The sequence below is a fragment of the Seriola aureovittata genome, chromosome 14, assembly GCF_021018895.1.
Source record: "Seriola aureovittata isolate HTS-2021-v1 ecotype China chromosome 14, ASM2101889v1, whole genome shotgun sequence".
Classification (NCBI taxonomy): domain Eukaryota; kingdom Metazoa; phylum Chordata; class Actinopteri; order Carangiformes; family Carangidae; genus Seriola; species Seriola aureovittata.
This window is the reverse complement of record NC_079377.1, coordinates 19,217,501-19,234,328: the sequence shown is the minus strand read 5'-3', so window position 1 is coordinate 19,234,328 and position 16,828 is coordinate 19,217,501. Positions and strand designations below refer to the sequence as shown.

The 16,828-nt window shown below is 42.2% G+C and overlaps 1 protein-coding gene and 1 long non-coding RNA gene across 2 annotated transcripts in view; one reads left to right on the top strand and one right to left on the bottom strand.

Annotated features, from left to right (window-relative positions):
* Positions 1–1,000: 1,000 nt before the first annotated feature.
* The window catches only part of camkmt (calmodulin-lysine N-methyltransferase), a 137,797-nt gene continuing 121,969 nt past the window's right edge, over positions 1,001–16,828 (bottom strand). Inside the window, exon 12 of the mRNA XM_056395244.1 lies at positions 1,001–1,029. The gene's annotated coding sequence lies outside the window, so the exon portion shown is untranslated. The remainder of the gene's footprint in view (positions 1,030–16,828) is intronic.
* Positions 4,185–5,236, top strand: LOC130181256 (uncharacterized). Its single transcript, XR_008829548.1, has 3 exons — positions 4,185–4,294; positions 4,378–4,571; positions 4,766–5,236. It is a non-coding gene; the product is annotated as an uncharacterized LOC130181256 (long non-coding RNA).

Sequence of the window (16,828 nt, the reverse complement as noted above, 5' to 3'; positions counted from 1 at the left end):
AGTTTGGGTTTTGCAGGGTGGCCTTGGGTGTGTCGTCAGGGGAGAGAGAAAGAGAGCAGGAAAGAGTGAGAGCGACACACATCCACCAAAACAAAGATATTAAGACTGTAGGCTAATCAACATGGCTAATAGGGGGACAGGCATCTGCTTGCTTACACCCCGTCTGTGTTGTTTTTCACATGCTAATCACTATTTGTTATCACCGTCAGCGGGAGGTGTGCGTATTTGTGTGAGAGTGTGAGTGCGTTTGCGTGTATTTAGCTGATTTCTCTGTTTACTTCTCTTTGACAATATCATCCTGTTTTTTGCTTTTTGAAATTATGTCCATCCCGATCAAACTGAGTGTTATGACTCCTCTTGCTACAATTTTGTTAATTTGTGTCTGTTTTTTAAAGTGAAACGCGTCAAACTTCATGAGTTGAGGAACATTTCTTTGTTAACTGGTATTAAAACAGAGAGGCCCCATAGACAATACTAGAAATACATCCAAGATATTTTGCATAATAGAAATATAAAAGATATTTGTGGTGAATTTCTGTCTTTGGGTTTGTCTTATGTGGGAAACAATTGACTTTCGGCAAATGAAAAAATAACTATGCAAACAGTTTGTGGTGTAGTTCACAATTTACGGTGTTTTGTGGGTGAAATTATGTTAACTTTTATTGTTTGGTGCATCGCTACTGCTTTACAAACCACGAAGTTTTTCCCCGCTGACTCTTCCAGGACCCAGTATCTCTCGATCTCCGTGGCACCTGTAGGCCTGAGTAGCAGGTGTAACAGGTAGGTTTTCCCCGCAGCTCAAAGTCTGCCTGGTGGGGCTTGTTCAGATTGAGTCTGTGCTGGCATCTGCCTGCAGGCAGAAACAAGGACTCCCCTGACTCTCCTCAACTAAATGGATAACAGGTCACGGCTGGAAAGAGAAGGTGCTTACGGTCAGAGCGATTTCATACCTTCACCGAGACAAGCCCGTTTAGACACCGAGGCACACGCTTCCACACAAACACACTCGGAGGTCTTCGTAGATCCTCGCTGTAGGGTGGGACAGACAACAGCCCTTAGCGTCCTCAACCATTGTTGTCTATGATTTGCCGTTAAATCCAATTTATCGCTGTTATGGAAATGCATCTCTACCCTCCGGCACATATAGCAGGGTTTGCTCCACACAACCCCTCCATTTATCCATTCTTCATCCCCTTGTTGATTTGCTACGGTACTACAGCTTAGGTTAATGTAACAGCAGCCTGAGGATACAGTACAATGTTATACTTATATATGGCTACTGTAAGTATTTACTAGATTTACTGATCATTGGTGGTATGTAGCGGTCAGATAGTCATGCAACTAAAATGGCTGAAAATCTTACAAAAAGTTTGCAAAAACTATCCTACAACTGTGCGACTGTGAACAGTTTCCCTTGGAGCTACTTTTCACAAAAGAAATGAAAACCATGAACACTAACAGGAACAATGATTCTATTGAGAGATGTTGATTTTTTTAAATTGTATTTCCCAGTGCTGTGAGCTCCACAAAGGACACTCCATACACTCCATTCACATCCATTGTGTTGGCATGACAGCAGATATCTCAAAGACAGATACCTGAAAAACCAGGACAAAGAAAATCTAAACTGTATGCATGGATTGATGACACTAAAGGTAAGTTAGACAATGTGTTTTTCTTTTTATATAATGTGGCTAAACTGACCCTTCAAATGCAAATCAGGTGTTAAATGTGGTCCCTGCCCTCCGTTTACTGCTGTACCTCGTTACATCCATGACATGCCACTGTTTTTGTCTAAAAGAGCAGAGGGGAAATAAATAATCTTTAAAAAACTAAGATAAAAAACTCATACAAACACACACGCATACACAAACATGCACTTTGCAGAAATCAGACACATCGACGGACCGTGTCATGTGGGATGGTGTATGTTTTTCCTCCACCCCCTGTGCAGTTTGCTAATTGCTCACAGGGTGATATGTAACAACTAGAGCAACTCCCGTCACAGTTTTCATTTCACCAGGGGTAAACAAAGGCTCGCTCTGTAGATGTGGGGAGGAGGTGTGTGTGTGTGTGTGTGTCTGTATGTGCAATGGGTGAGGGTATAGCCTGAATGTATGTGTGTGTGTTTGTGTGTGTGAGTGTCAGTGGATGCTGAGGTGTATGATGGGATGCACCATAAGACAATAAATATTCATTATAACACACAGACACATAGAAGCCACAGGCACTTTGGTTGTTTTCCACTATGCACGGAAACGGCTTCCAGGTGTCATTGAAAGGCAGTGAATGGCAGCAAGGCCAAGATATCTGAGATAGCTTCTGTCTGAGCAGAGGATTTCAAAGTGTTAGGATACGCTGTTACACTTCTAACACTCCATCTGTCTGTCTGGTTCACACACACACACACACACACACACACACGCAAGGATGTGTACACGCACACACACACACATCAGATCAATACAGACTAGGACGATGACACTGAGATGCTCAATGTGAGGCCAAGAGCTTTTTCTATCTGTCTGTCTTCACTCCAACCTCTCCTATCCTCTGCTCTCCTCTCCTCTTATTTCATGTCGACTCCCTTCTCTTCCTCCCCTTTCTGTGGCTGGCCTCCCCTCCCTCCTCATTGTCCCTGTGAAACAATTGGCAGATGTAACATTTAATTACGGCGGTATCTCCTCAGGCGCTGTCGAGGCAGAGCGAACCTAACGCCACTCAGAGCAAAGGAGGAGTTGCATTACAATTTGCGGTGAAGTGATTTATTCGCCGAACAAGGTGGGAAGGAGGAGGGGGGTGAGAACCAAACAGGAAAGGTAATTTCTCGATACTCGCTACAAAAAGGTCAAATGCTTTTTAATGACTGTGTTTTCTGATAATGCAGAATAGAGTACGGCGGCGGCTACAGTGGCGGCACTGCTGGTGTGGGGGAAGTGGGCCTGGCAATAATAAAGTTGCAGATTGGTATCACATTGCAACGTTTTAATGGAGTCTTGTGGCTGAGGACTTCATTTGCAGCAGTGTTCGGCCCTTGCCTCACCATGACTGTCACTGTGTGTGATTTCTCTATTCCAGGCAGGGCCTGTCGTTGTCGTTTGCCATCAACACGAGCCAATTTTAAAAGAGCAAATGAAGTGTGGCCCATTAAATGTTGCCATTCACACAGTCATCGGGGGTTATTGAATGGTGATTAAAACAAGAGAGAGAGAAGATATGACTGTGTGAGCAAACTGAAAATGTCATGTAGTTCTGATACCTGGCATGGATGGAGGGCAGGGACGAGAGAGAGAACGGGGAAGTGAATAGAAAAAGAGACGGGAACTGATAAGGACGGAATGGGTGGAGTTAATTAATGAAGATGACAGCCGTACAGTAGCCACACAGAGGACACACAGCCTATTACAATAATCAAACTAATTTATATTCTGAGGCTCTTTATGGAAAGGTCAAATATTTTTTTAGTCCTTTTTGCAGCATTCTTAATGTACTTCTAAATTCTTCTAACCCTCTCTTTCATAATAACTTCTCAGACCAGTTCATTTATTATTTGTTGTAAAAAGTTACTACTACGGTTAGCCGTGTCAAAAATGAAAAAATGTTTCAGCATCACATATTTAAGTTGAACCTTTAACCATTTTGGACCATGTGTTTGACACACATGTATTACATACATTGGGGAGGTACTGCTATACTTATCAGTACACAGGAAAGCAGTAGTATTCAGGTATAATTGTGATGTTTCGGTGCAAGTTAATCATTATTTTGAACATGATCCTTTAACTTCATAAACAGGCTCATACTGCATATGAGTTTATGTCCATTTTGTGTATTGTACTGTATTGTATTGCATGTCTGCAGCAGACAATGCAATTTAAAAGATAAATAATTTGAAATTGACTTCACAAGCTAAAATATAGTGCATGACCACTTAAGAGTTTCACCAACACTAATGCTATGTATGCACAAAAGGAGCCCTTTAAAATTGATGTGGTTTTAATTATAGCTTTGCCTATATGCAGCAGCATGGACCATGTGATGTATTTGTGCTGAATGTGGCTCCAAATCCACAGGAATTATCAGGCTATTGCTCAACACTGCAGCCCCCCCCAAAACCCCAACCCATCATCCACAGCAAGTCCTGTTTTGAAAATTACATAATTCGCCTTATTAATGAGTGTGAATTGTACTTGACAATTAGAGATGGGTGGAAAATGTTAAGTTGGGTGTACAGAGAAATGCTTCCAATTACACGGCGACACGGGGCCTTGTACCTTCCCAGCCTCCACCGCCGGTAATTAAATCCACAAGCTTCTTAACGAGGCAGCCATGAAATGCGAGTTGAAGGGTTAATGCGACTATCATTTCTCCCCGCAGAACGACTCCATGAGGCCCGCACACACACATTAGCATTTATATCTACTGCAACAACACAGAGCACCCTCGTTCTTTGGCTCTACCGTTTACTCTTCTTGTGTGGGGAAATAAAACTGTAAAAAAAAAAAAGAAAACCCAAATAAATAAGGACGCCCTGGCCTCAAGTCGATGCAGATAGAACCACCTGGAGTTAGGTAAATGTAAAACCTATTTACATGCATGTTTCCCCACAAATGCAAAGTAAATATCAAGACTTTTGCCACTATAGGTAGGCCACAGCAGAACGGGGCTAAATATTTGTCCCCAGTGGTATTTTACCTCTTCAGGAGTAAGCTCTCCTGGTTTCCTCTCACCCCTTTGATTGTGTTATTGTTGTAATTGTCCCCAGGTTTTCCCTTCTGTCTGAGGGCTCGTGCTACAACATGCTCGCCTAACCCTGACAATCGCAGGGCAAAACGATGCCACTGAGGAGCAATACAAGCCAGGGAGTCTGTTGAGATGATGAGGGTGCTGCTGCTGCCCCTCTGTGTCTGCCGCGGAGAGAATAGACCATCAAACTACAAGGCCACGCTTTTAATTTCCACATTTGGTTAAAAATAAAAACAAACCACTAGGCTACATGTAAAGCTGCAGATATCCTGTTATTTATAATATTGCTTGTAATTTAACAGCTGCCGTTAAAATAAAAGTCTGACTGTGATTTAGACTCTGGATTTTTTTTTTTGTAGGCGTCTGCATCTTTTTTCTTGTATTATTATTTTATTTCTCGGGACAATGACATCTGAGGGAGCACGGGCTTGGCTATTTGATAATTTTGTTAACTTTTCACCTCCGTTCAATATCCTGTCACAACGGCTGAAGGCTGTGCTTGCCTTATGCCATTATCAGCAGCAGCCCGTGACTTATTGTAATGGTTCCCTTCAATCACGGGAGGATGTATTTGAATTCATAATAGCAGCAGAATCTGCGTCTAATCTGCAGGTCGAGCGGGGGAGCGCGCGCGGAGCCGCAGTGTGCGGTCACCCGCACTAATGGAGGGAGCGTCTGACTGTGAGAAGGCACTGACAGCAGCACTTCACCGCGTGTGTGCGTGCGTCGTGTGCGTGCGTGCGTGCGTGTGTGTGTGTGTGTGTGTGTAAAAACATCAATCTTGATGCATCGTTTCTTTTAAAAATCATATTGTTGTTTTCTTAAAAGTTAAATTAATCGGATATGATTAGGTTTGTCGGAGGGATTTTGTTGTAACGGGTCATATTTTGTCATTAATGGCTGTTTTAGGAAAACTGCTCAGTGAGAAATCATCTTGAAGGATAACAAGATATTTAAGATACAGTAATTGATGTGTAATAATTGCTGTTTTGCAGCGTGTGCCAGTGTGTGTGTGCAAAATGCACATTTCCCATGAGGAACCATATAGGCTTCTTTTTTCCTGGCAGATGTCTGACACGTTTTAAACTTACACATTTTCACTCCATCATATAAGGTCTGTGCTGGCACCTAAAGATAGTTGCATAATCCGCTGACACAATGACTTTCCCATTATTGTGTTTGGCCCCTAATCCTCCGCTGCAGGAGAGGTCAGATCTCCCAAATTCTCCGGTCGCGGCCTTTTACGCTGGCGCCGCCAATTATTGATACCTTATTCCAATAGGCGATGGGTTTCATTTGTATTTCATTCATCGTGGAATGACCTGAAAATGTGTCAAAGAGCTGACATTGTTGAAAACCACCGATGTGGGGAAACCTCATCATCGCGCCGGCCCTCCAGCTTCTCTCGTCCAATAATTAAAACACTGTTAAAATATCAATGTCCCGCGAGAAATGAGCACACTTCTCCTCAAAAATGGGCCACGCACATAAAAGATATATGAGGCTGTTCACGCTTTTATAATTCAGTGAAAGAAATGGAGTCTGTCCATGGTAATGTGATTTAAGGTATTGGTGCTTTCTAATTTCTGTGGCCCTGAATATATCCCCGGTATTCGACCTGCATTGACAATGACCTTCTCCTGCTAACTCTGGTACAGTGACACTGCTTTTTTATTTTATTTTAATGTTGCCTAGCAATATCCCATTCACTTCTGTCTACATGTACAAATGCAACAATATAGCCTCCTGGATGGTTTCATATCTTTGTGTCTTATTAAGAAAGGCCCGTGGTAAGGTATCCCCAGCTCAACAAACAGACCTTATTACACTGTATGGTTTCATTACCTTTGTTTGTTTTGTCGACCTGTAAACAGTGAAGGCTGATCTGGTATCTGTAGCTTGCAGCGTTGCCTGGGCCAGACACAAACACATTCCTTTTAATGAGGCTACAGAATTGCCTGCACAGTCCTCCACTCCAGACCATTAATATTGTATTGTTCATATCATGAACTCCTAGGTTACACCGAGCATGCATTTTTCATTGCGATAATCCTTAATTATTTTTATGCACCCTTAATCTTTCATATAGTTTCAGTGTTTTGCTTAAATATTTAATGGCATGATGATGCGGCTTGTCTTTCAGGACTCGGCTTTCTCAGACGAGGAGAGAGATGGAGAAGAAGTGGTGCAGGGAAAAGAGAGAGAGAGAGAGAGAGAGAGAGAGAGAGAGAGAGTGATGAGAAAATGGTTTTTAACGCCTCTCCCAATATAAGCCTCCTCGGCACTGTCTGGTTGAGTGACTAGGCCTCCAGTGGAGACGCTGTTTTAATTCACATCAACACTGACCTCATTCAAAATAATCCTCTCTCCCTTAATCGCTTTTATTCTGGAGCTGCAACTCATTTCTTCATATTTAACTGCTCGCGAAAATAGATACACAAAAGGGAAATAACTTTAAATGACTTGACTGTGTTAATTTTTGAATTTTAATAAATGGTACCTATTATTATTATTTTATTATTATTATTATTATTATTATTATTATTATTATTATTAGTAGTAGTAGTAGTAAATGTAGCCTTCTTATTCAATTCTAATTTTATTTATATTATTGATGAAATGATGTAACAAATGATGAAATAAAAAAATATTCAAATACTTCTGGTCAGCAGCTACTCAGCACAAAACAAGGCTAAAATCCTCTCATAAAACTGCAAAATGTGCAAAACATTTTCACACATTTTCTATAAAAATATATAATATACTGATATACTTAGAGGGTTTTAAGTTTCTTGAACTCAAAAGCTTAAACTTTTTCAAGTCACATCAGCTGCATAAATGTTCCTGTGATGCGCGCATAATTTTTTGACCCACAAAATGTAAATCCATTTAGATCCACATGTAAATAAACCTTGTGCTGATCTTTCACTTTCCTGTGAATCTGGTGATGCCTGAACGGGGGACAAAAATCATGCCCCCTGATAAATGCAATAAAGTAAGCAAGCCAACATTAACCTGTCAGCTCCAGTCAGCAGCAGAGGCCTGGAGGTTAGACAAGTGGTGTTATGACTGGTTGGAATCCCTGAACTACCTGGGAAAATGTGTTTTAATAAATAAAGTGGATAATAAACATTGATTCTTACCCCGGCGGCTACGGTGACTAAGTTGTGGTGAGTAAGGCAGTTCACCCACTAGTGGAGCTAAGACTGTGAATGCACAGCTTTTGAACTGAAGTGTGTATCTGTGAATGTGAAGGAGGGCACTGCTGTGACATAAAGTGTATGTTCAGTGCCTGGATGAGTAAATGCTAAGTAAAAGACAATTAAATGAAACAAAAAGTACATCCACTAAAATGTGGCAGTAGTCTCAGATTCTTCAGTTGAACATATACAGAGACGAATTTATTCCAAAGAAAGCTTAAGTAAGACAACTTTGTCGTAATTTGTTTAAGGTCAAAGGTCAAATTGGAAACAAGATTGTGGATTTATGGTTTAAGGCTGCTGATGCTGTTATGATGGTGAGGTATCATTGCGCCGAGCTGAGTGGCAGATGTGTAAAGTTGTTGCTGGTTCTAAAGTCCACACTTGGATGTGTTTATCTCCACATGGAGGGAGTGCAGTTTAATTCACATGTCACGCTCAGGGATCTATTAATCCCATCCAGTGATATGATAGGAGCCAAGATGGGATAAATCTCCACCAATACCAGTGTTGATAATGGTACTGTAGTAATACTTATATTTTGATGTTTGTCTGTGTGTATGTGTATATACTGACACAGGGTACCTCTAAGTAATCTGGTAATCTGGTTATAGATCTAGCCCATGATGATTGATAGGCTTGGAGGATGAAGCTGAAATGAGTCACAGATTATGAGAAGGGGAAGAAGTTCAGAAAGACAATACAGCGCAAGACAAAACATTACTTACACCCTCGACCATTCATGATATCGTCACGATAGAAAGTGATACTAGCAGCAGCTTCTTACTGCAGGTAAATCCAGAATTGTTGCATAAACATACATAATGCAATACAGTTATACAGTAAGTTTAGTTTACTTTAATTACAGATTATTTTATGAATATGCATCTACAAAGACATAACTTATTCCTGTATTGTAGACTTTGTTGTGCGCACTGTCGTTTTACGTTTGCTGTCCTGCTGCAGTAAATACTCAGAACAACTCCAAATCTGCGGCTGAAAATACTCCCCCATTACAAATGCACTATTTACTCCTGTGAACACTACAGTGCTCAGCTGTTTCAGGAAATTATTAAGCCTTAAAATATAGGTATATATTTGTATTGCACCTCTGTGGGAGCAAATGGGCTTGGGGCAGACAGGGTAATTCAGAAAGTATTGCGAGACTAACATATCGCTAGCCTTTCCTTTAAGTCAGTATCTAAAAACAGGTCAATTCTTTTATAAGCAAGTAGTACAATCACTTGCTGATGTGGCATTAACATGTAAACCTCACCATTTTGATTGTACATGTTTTCATTCTGTGGGAATAACTGCAGTTTGCAATTCCAGTACATTTGACTGTTGTTATTAGTTTATGTAAATCTGAAAACTAATCTTCTAGCACAGAGAGACAAACAAAGCAAAAGGGAATCTAGGTATCTTCAGGTATCTCCGAATCACACAAAAAAAGACAGTTGCCCGTTTGTGATGAAAAAAATGAGAGTTTAAATAACAGTGATGACTGCTAGTTTCCAGGGAAGCTATGTTTTCACCCACAGTGAAACATAACCACCCCCCTCCCCACACACACTCACTCTCCCTCTCCTCTTGTCCTCTGTCCCCTCCTCCACCCCTGCAGTCCTTTCCCTTCCACACCTGTCTTATTGTACTGAGAAGACACTCTTATCCCTTCTTCCTGATTCACTTATGCTCTGCTTTCACTGCACTTAACTCTCATGGTGATCTTTGAGACCTCCCAGGTTCTCACTGTACTGGCCTCCAGGTCATGTTTGGCTGAGGTAAAATCAGTTTGACATGTACTGTAGCGTGCTGGCATGCAAGTAAAGCATTCAATGGAAGACGCTTGAATTGAGAAAAAGTCTGTTTCAAAAATTAGAAAATTTTGCTATTCTTTAAATAATGGAGTGTTTTATAGGTTCTTTTATAGGTAGGTATATCATTTTGGAATGAACAATCATCTCTGACTGTTATGATGTGAAATAATGAGACGTGTATAAACTCTGTATGCCCTTTATTGCCATCCAAATTTCACCTTTTGTATTAATATTGAAAATACTCGGCTATTTGATTTTCAAAAGAAATTTTTTCAGATTCTTATGAGGATTGTACAGAAACTGCCCCCCCCCCCCCCAAAAAAAAAAAAAAAAAAAAAGCCTTGGCTGGAATACCCTCCTTTTAACAACTTCAACATTGACCCTATGGAGCTGTTTAATAAGGCTGACAGCATCAGGAAGGAAGAGGACAGTCATTCAGCCAGACATCCAGGACCCATGATCTCCAGGTAGCATCCCCAGCCATGAAGAGCCCTTCTCGGGTCCCTCATGTGCATTTCTGCAGGATAGAACCCTGGATGATTGTAGAAGGGCTGCTTGTGTAGTGTACAGTATGTCAAGGCAGTAGTATAAGAGGAAGCTGGGGGCACCGTCTCAGAGAAAGACTGGTAAATAAAATGCACTCATAGGACGCAAGAAGAGGAGGAGCAGAAAAGCACAAGGATAAGAGGAAGAAAAGGAGGAGGAGAGTGTCTTCAGTGCTAATTAGCCACCTAGCACAGGCCCTTTCTTGAAGAATACCATGATGGTGGTGACTAAGACACTCACGTACACACACTGAAGCAATGGGTAGTGTTGTGTGGGAGGTATAGCATCCTCTGAGTGTTGGAGGTAATTGGAGCGTTGTACCTCTAGAGAAAACTGCTGATTTCATAGGAAGTGCTAACAGGACCTTTGTGTGACATGTTTCCCTTTTCCAGGGAGCCAGCGGGGCCATACAGAGAGAGAGCTATGGGCCTATAGTGGGAACAGACCCAGCCATACCTGAGTAGGGCCAGCCACAGCGGTAATGAACCTCTTCACATGGCCGTTCACCCAAAAGGAAAAGAGGTGGATAAAGAAAGGAGGAATGAGAAAGAGGAGGGGGTGCAACCTAATTTCACAGCCGGAGAATAGCAGGTGGGACAAAAGGTCTAGCTTGAGGAGCAGAGGTGGGAGGAGGGGGGGGCTTTATTAGTGGTATTCTCCTGCCCCATTTACACCATCTCTCTCCTCGGCAATGGAGCACTTATCACAAGTGTACCCATCCAGCTCACCAATAGAAACAAGCAAACGCAATCCGTCAATGTTTACCATTAAGGATCTGTCATTTGCAGATCCACCATATGTGGCAGATTAATGGGACACAGGCCTCTCTCTCTCTCTCTCTCTCTCTCTCTCTCTCTCTCTCTCCTCTCTCTCTCTCCAGTGTACACCTAACACACCGTGTGGCCAAACTCGATGTTATTCTGAGACACAGAGAATGAAAACAAGACACAGAGAATGGAAACAAGTGATAGAGAGAGGAGCTGGAAGGTAACGTGAGCAGATTTTGGTCAGATTTACATAAGAGAGCTAATTTTCTTGCTTTTTCACAAAACTGGAATAATGCGACTTCAGTATTTGTGCTTCCTGGCAAAAAGGGAACTTAAAGTAAAATGAAAGAATGCGGATAAATATTTTTTACTCAAAACGGCCATTATTCAAAAACATAGTCAGTATTCTTCATAATTTCATTATTATTACATCACAGCTGTGCAAACAGTGTTTCAACCTCATTAAGTTAGGTTAGTTTTGGTTGACGACCCTGTTCCCTAGAAATTACATGCAACTAATTTGTTTTTCCAATTAAGTTTTGGTAAGAAATGCAATTGCTGCCTGGATTATGTTCATAGGCAATGTTTTTTTTGTACAAAGCACAACCTCGACACCAGACATTGGTGTTTTTTGTTTTTCAAACCGAGACCAGAACAATGTTAAAAAGCTGAATCATGATTTAGTTCCTGTGAGAGGATATTGTAGTAAAAGAAATGAAATTTACATCATCACTGAGGCCTTTTTCAGCTTGTCGGAAAAGTTTATCAATAACTCTTCCTCAAAACGTTGATAAAAATCATTACCAGGGCAACATTAACTTTCCAGCAAAATGTGTTTGCTGTTGGAAAGTAGAAGTGATTAAAATGCAATTTTAGGAAAACAGGGTATCCAGTAACAGGTGCAATCTTTACTGTAGGAATATACAAAAAGGCAGAAACTATTTTTCTAACTCCACAGTGGTCCTAAGAATAAAATATCTGAATAGACATAACAGTCTCACTACCACAGCTTTTCAATTCATGTCTCAATATCTTAACAACAAAGGTCAGTAGAAATGCTTTACAATAATCATCCTCATGATCAATCTAAAACAACAACCTACTTCCAAATTATAAAAAAAAGTCTAAAAACAACAAAAATAAACCACAACGGAACTGAGAAAAGCCTGAGCGGGAAAAGAAACACAGCACATGATTTTTTTGAGTGAATTTCCCATTGTTCTTCACAAATTAGGAGAAATTCAATGAAAGAAACTGCACAAGAACAAAGACGTTCATTAAACTGTTACTTTGTGTCCAGCATTTATGCTTCAAACTAGAAATTTAAAAGAAAAACTTAAAATAGGAAGTGTAGTAAAGAAAGTGGACCAACTTCACTTTGCAAGTCTTTCATATGAATCTCTATGTGATTCTTACCATGTTTATATTGTCCGAGTTTTCTTTTCCGATTTCTCATATCCTTTGATTTGATAGTTTACATTAAGCACACAAATCTATTCAGACATTGAAGCCCTCTGCGCTGTGTCTTACTGTCACCATTTGTCATTTTGTGTTGTCTGCACCCTAACCCTCGGCAACCCCTGCACACACACACACACACACACACACACACACACACACACACACACACACACACACACTCACACTCACACACACACACACACACACACACACACACACACACACACACACACACACACACACACACACACACACACACACACACACACACACACTCACACACACACACTCACACACACACTGTAGTTGAGGCAAGGCAGTCAAGCTGTCGTTGAGACACTGACTTCTTTTCTCCAAAACACACACTGGACATCTTTGTCAGCGGTTTGGGCTGAATGGTGACCCTCTGCCAAAGAAGAGGAAGGGGAAGAGAGGGGAGACAGAGTGAGGGTGACACTCAGGTGGTCCTGACTCCCTCTTTTCTTTCTCCCACTCTTCCTCCATCTCTGTTGGACAAACATCTCCACACTGCAGTCCGTCTGTCTGTGTGGCTCTCTTCACCCTCCAGGCCATTTCTGCCCATTCAACAGGGTCCTATAAGTAAGTGAGTGATCAAGGGGGGGTGGACGAGGGGACGGAAGGAGGGAAGGGCAGACAAATAACTCGGGTTCTCCCCTTTTTGTTGTGCCCTTCCTCCGAGCAACACAAAACAACACAAAAGAGAAAATTCTGTTCCTTTTCCTGACCCCCCTCCTCTCCCTTGCAACCCCCAAAAACACACACACACATGCAGGCACACACTTACTAACACACATACAGAAGAGGTCCTTTCTTAACTACGACTTCTCCAACCCATGTCACAAAGGCCCCCTGCTCCTTGCCCTGTGCCTGAGGAACCGCAAGGTTTGGCATTGCCACAAAGTCTGTGTGTGTGTATGTGTGTGTGTCTGTGTGTGTCTGTGTATGTGCATGTGTGTGTGTGTGTGTGTGTGTGTGTGTGTGTGTGTGTGTGTGTGTGTATGTAAGAGCCAAAACCTCCCCACAAATTAGTCCACATCGAGAGAGACGCCAAGAGACAAGGGATGGGGTAACAGAGAAAGGGAGAGAGAGAGAAGTGGACGAGGAGGGGTGCACGAGTGGGATAGGAGAGGCCAACCTGCCCCAGGAGTTATCACTCATTTCCAAAAAAGAGAGGGGGGAGGGGGGTACTGAGAAGGAGGGCCAGAGGGAGGTAATGAGTAGGAGAGACCAGACTTCCCAGAAGTTATCCCTCATTTCCGTTGTGCTTTTGTGCCTCGATGGCCGCCCTTGGAGGGGCTCAGATGGCCATTGTTGGTGCTAGACTGGCGAGAGGAGAGGAGAGGAGAGAAGAGGAGAGGAGAGAAGAGGAGAGGAGAGGAGAGAAGAGGAGAGGAGAGGAGAGGAGAGGAGAGGAAGAAGCAAGAAATGAAAACCCTGAGAAAGTAGAAAAGACACTTTTTTTCCTCTTGAAAGTAGAGGACCTATGCCCCAAACATACCAACATCTGATTCAATTTATAATGAAGCATCGTGGTTGTACACCTATTTCACAATGGAACTAGTGTGTCTTTGAATAATCTTTGTTGGTAGGAAGAAACAAGATACATTACATTCATCAATTTTAGATCACTCAGAGAATCAGAAGATGAAAAACGATGTAAAATGTAAAAGCAGCTGTATTCACAAATACAGACCAAATATGGGACAATAGAAAAACAGTGCTCACGTTCCTCTACCTTCTCCGCGCTCACCCTTTCTTTATCTGACAAAAGAATTCACACTTGAAAATTATTTTCATTTGTGTTTTAATACCAGTGGAATTTATCAGTGAATTGTGGGGGATGAGGACCACCGGTTCTGTTTTAACTTATCAGTGTGTCAGATGCATATGGTTACACGGTTATAATATAACACAGAGAGCTGTTTTCCTTTTCTTTTTGAGCTCCCAATTCTAACTAATTTCAGCTGATCTGTTCTTGTAGCCTGGCAGACTATCGACTTCACAAATTCAGCTCATCATCTTAGTCATACACCACTATCTCTCTCTGTCATTTTCCACTGAAACCAGTCTCATAAGAGAATAATGGCCGTGAAATGATCCGAAAAGATGGCAATGTTTGAACAAATCAGAGCATAAGCAAACTCTATATTTGGCCTTGCATGCATCAGGCATAATTGCTGAAAGCTTCGCCTATATCTCATAAACCATTTAGTCACTTCCAACTCAATTTAACCACATGGGAAAAGTGCATTGTTCTGGAGAACGGGTGGGTATATGGCATCTTATATTTGTACATATATGTCATGTACAGGAGGGTGCAGGGGGAATGGTGAGATATACTGAAATGTCACAGCAATCAACCTACCGGCAAGGGGGTAATTTGGCAGTTGATTTGGTTGCTAGATGGTCAGATGCAGAGTGTAAGGGATGGGAATGTGTGATGTGACAGGGAGATACTGGTAAATGTAGGCTCAGTGAGAAAAAGCTCCATAGAAAACTGGGAGGCAGACATAGATCTACTACAGAGCAATGACCAACCAAATACAGACAGACTTCATTATTTACAGTCAAGTAAATATTAAGACAGATCCACAAACAGAAAGAAAGATACAGACTCTATAACTTATAGTTTCTTATATGATGAGAGCAAGACAGACAAAAGGCCAGCCAGCCCTTACAGTGCAGACAGACAGGTTTGTGTCACAGAGAGCTGATGGACAGGTTTGACTGACAGGCAGACAGACAGGTCTGTGGCAGCCCAGTCAGTCCCATTATGGCGCAGGGGTGTTCCCTCTACAGTGGAAGCTGTCACTCCTCTATCGCTCAAATGACAAGCCACTCTAGCCGGGGACGCGCCGCAACGGGCTGAGAAAGCATGTCATCTTTTTCTTTTCTTCCCCCTCTCGGCGATGTCTCGCTCGATAAAGGAGCAGCCGTGAGAACAATAGGAACGACGGACTAGAAAAGGACAGAGAAAGACAGAGAGATTGGGGAGAGGGCGAGAGGGAGAGAGCGAGACGGGGCGTTTTGACATCTGAATTACATTTCTATCGCCTCAGACACAAGAGAAGAATGGAGGAGAGAAAGAAAGAAGGAAGGAGGGAGAGAGGGAGGCGGGACGGCAAACCATCACTTAGATGTTTATTTTAACTTCACTGTATTTGGCTGGCATCTAAAAAACTCAAACCTCTGTGCCTGTGACATGTGCTCTTTGAGTGTGGCTGCAGGGAAGCAGCTCACAGAAAAGTGATATTCTTGTAATTTGACAAGTGCAACAAAATGTGGGAGAATCTGGGTTGGAAGCAGTTTTTCACGAATCACTAACTTCAAGAGTTTCACACGCTGCGGTCTACAAAATACCACACACGAGGCCTGACAAAGGGACACTGCAGTCTGACAGCAGATAACAGCAGACTCTGAAGACTGCCGCTCAGACGACTGAGAGGAGATAACTGACACTACCTGTCCACGTACAGCGAGATTCCTACTTTCAGCTTTGCCTCAGGCCGCTTTTTGTATCGCAAAAATGTGTCTCCTCCATATCAAGTGCTACATTAATGTCAGTTGTGGTTGGTGTGGTGCAAGAGAGCAACAAAAGCCAAAGGAGTAGGTAAAGAATGAGACTCCATCTATTCACTAATTTGGAAGACATTTCCATCCCGTATTCCATCTTATTATCCCTCTCCAAGCTCTTCTCTAATACTTTTAACTTGTCACATATCAATACTTGTGTGTGGAGCAGTGTGTACATGTGCATATGTAAATATGTGTGTGAGCATCTGTTCGTGTGTGTGTGTGTGTGTATATGTGTGACACCCAGCCCTCTATAACCTCATTAGAATCTTTCAGGTCCCGCTGTGCGCCCATCCACACACACTCACTGTGCTTTGATTTCTCAAAGTCTAAAGATGTCAATCACCTGCCTCCCCGAGTCAGAGCAGGGGAATTCATACACACGGGCACACGTGCACGCCTGCACACAGCCCATGAGCACGCACGCACACACGCATAAACGATCCATCAACGTCCTCCTCCCACTCCCCTCCATCTCCGTCTTGCTCTCCCTCGTCACTCCCCCTCAGCCATTCCACTATTTGAGAGTAATTTCATGTGCCAGCGTGGTGCATAATACACTTTTAATGGACAACTAATTCTCTGCCATTACTTCGTCAACATGATTACGGGATCTGCCGCTCGCAATCCTGAGGAGTTGGGCCCAGGCTTTTTAAATATACACAAGACATTAATGTGTCTCTATTCAGCTTTACAT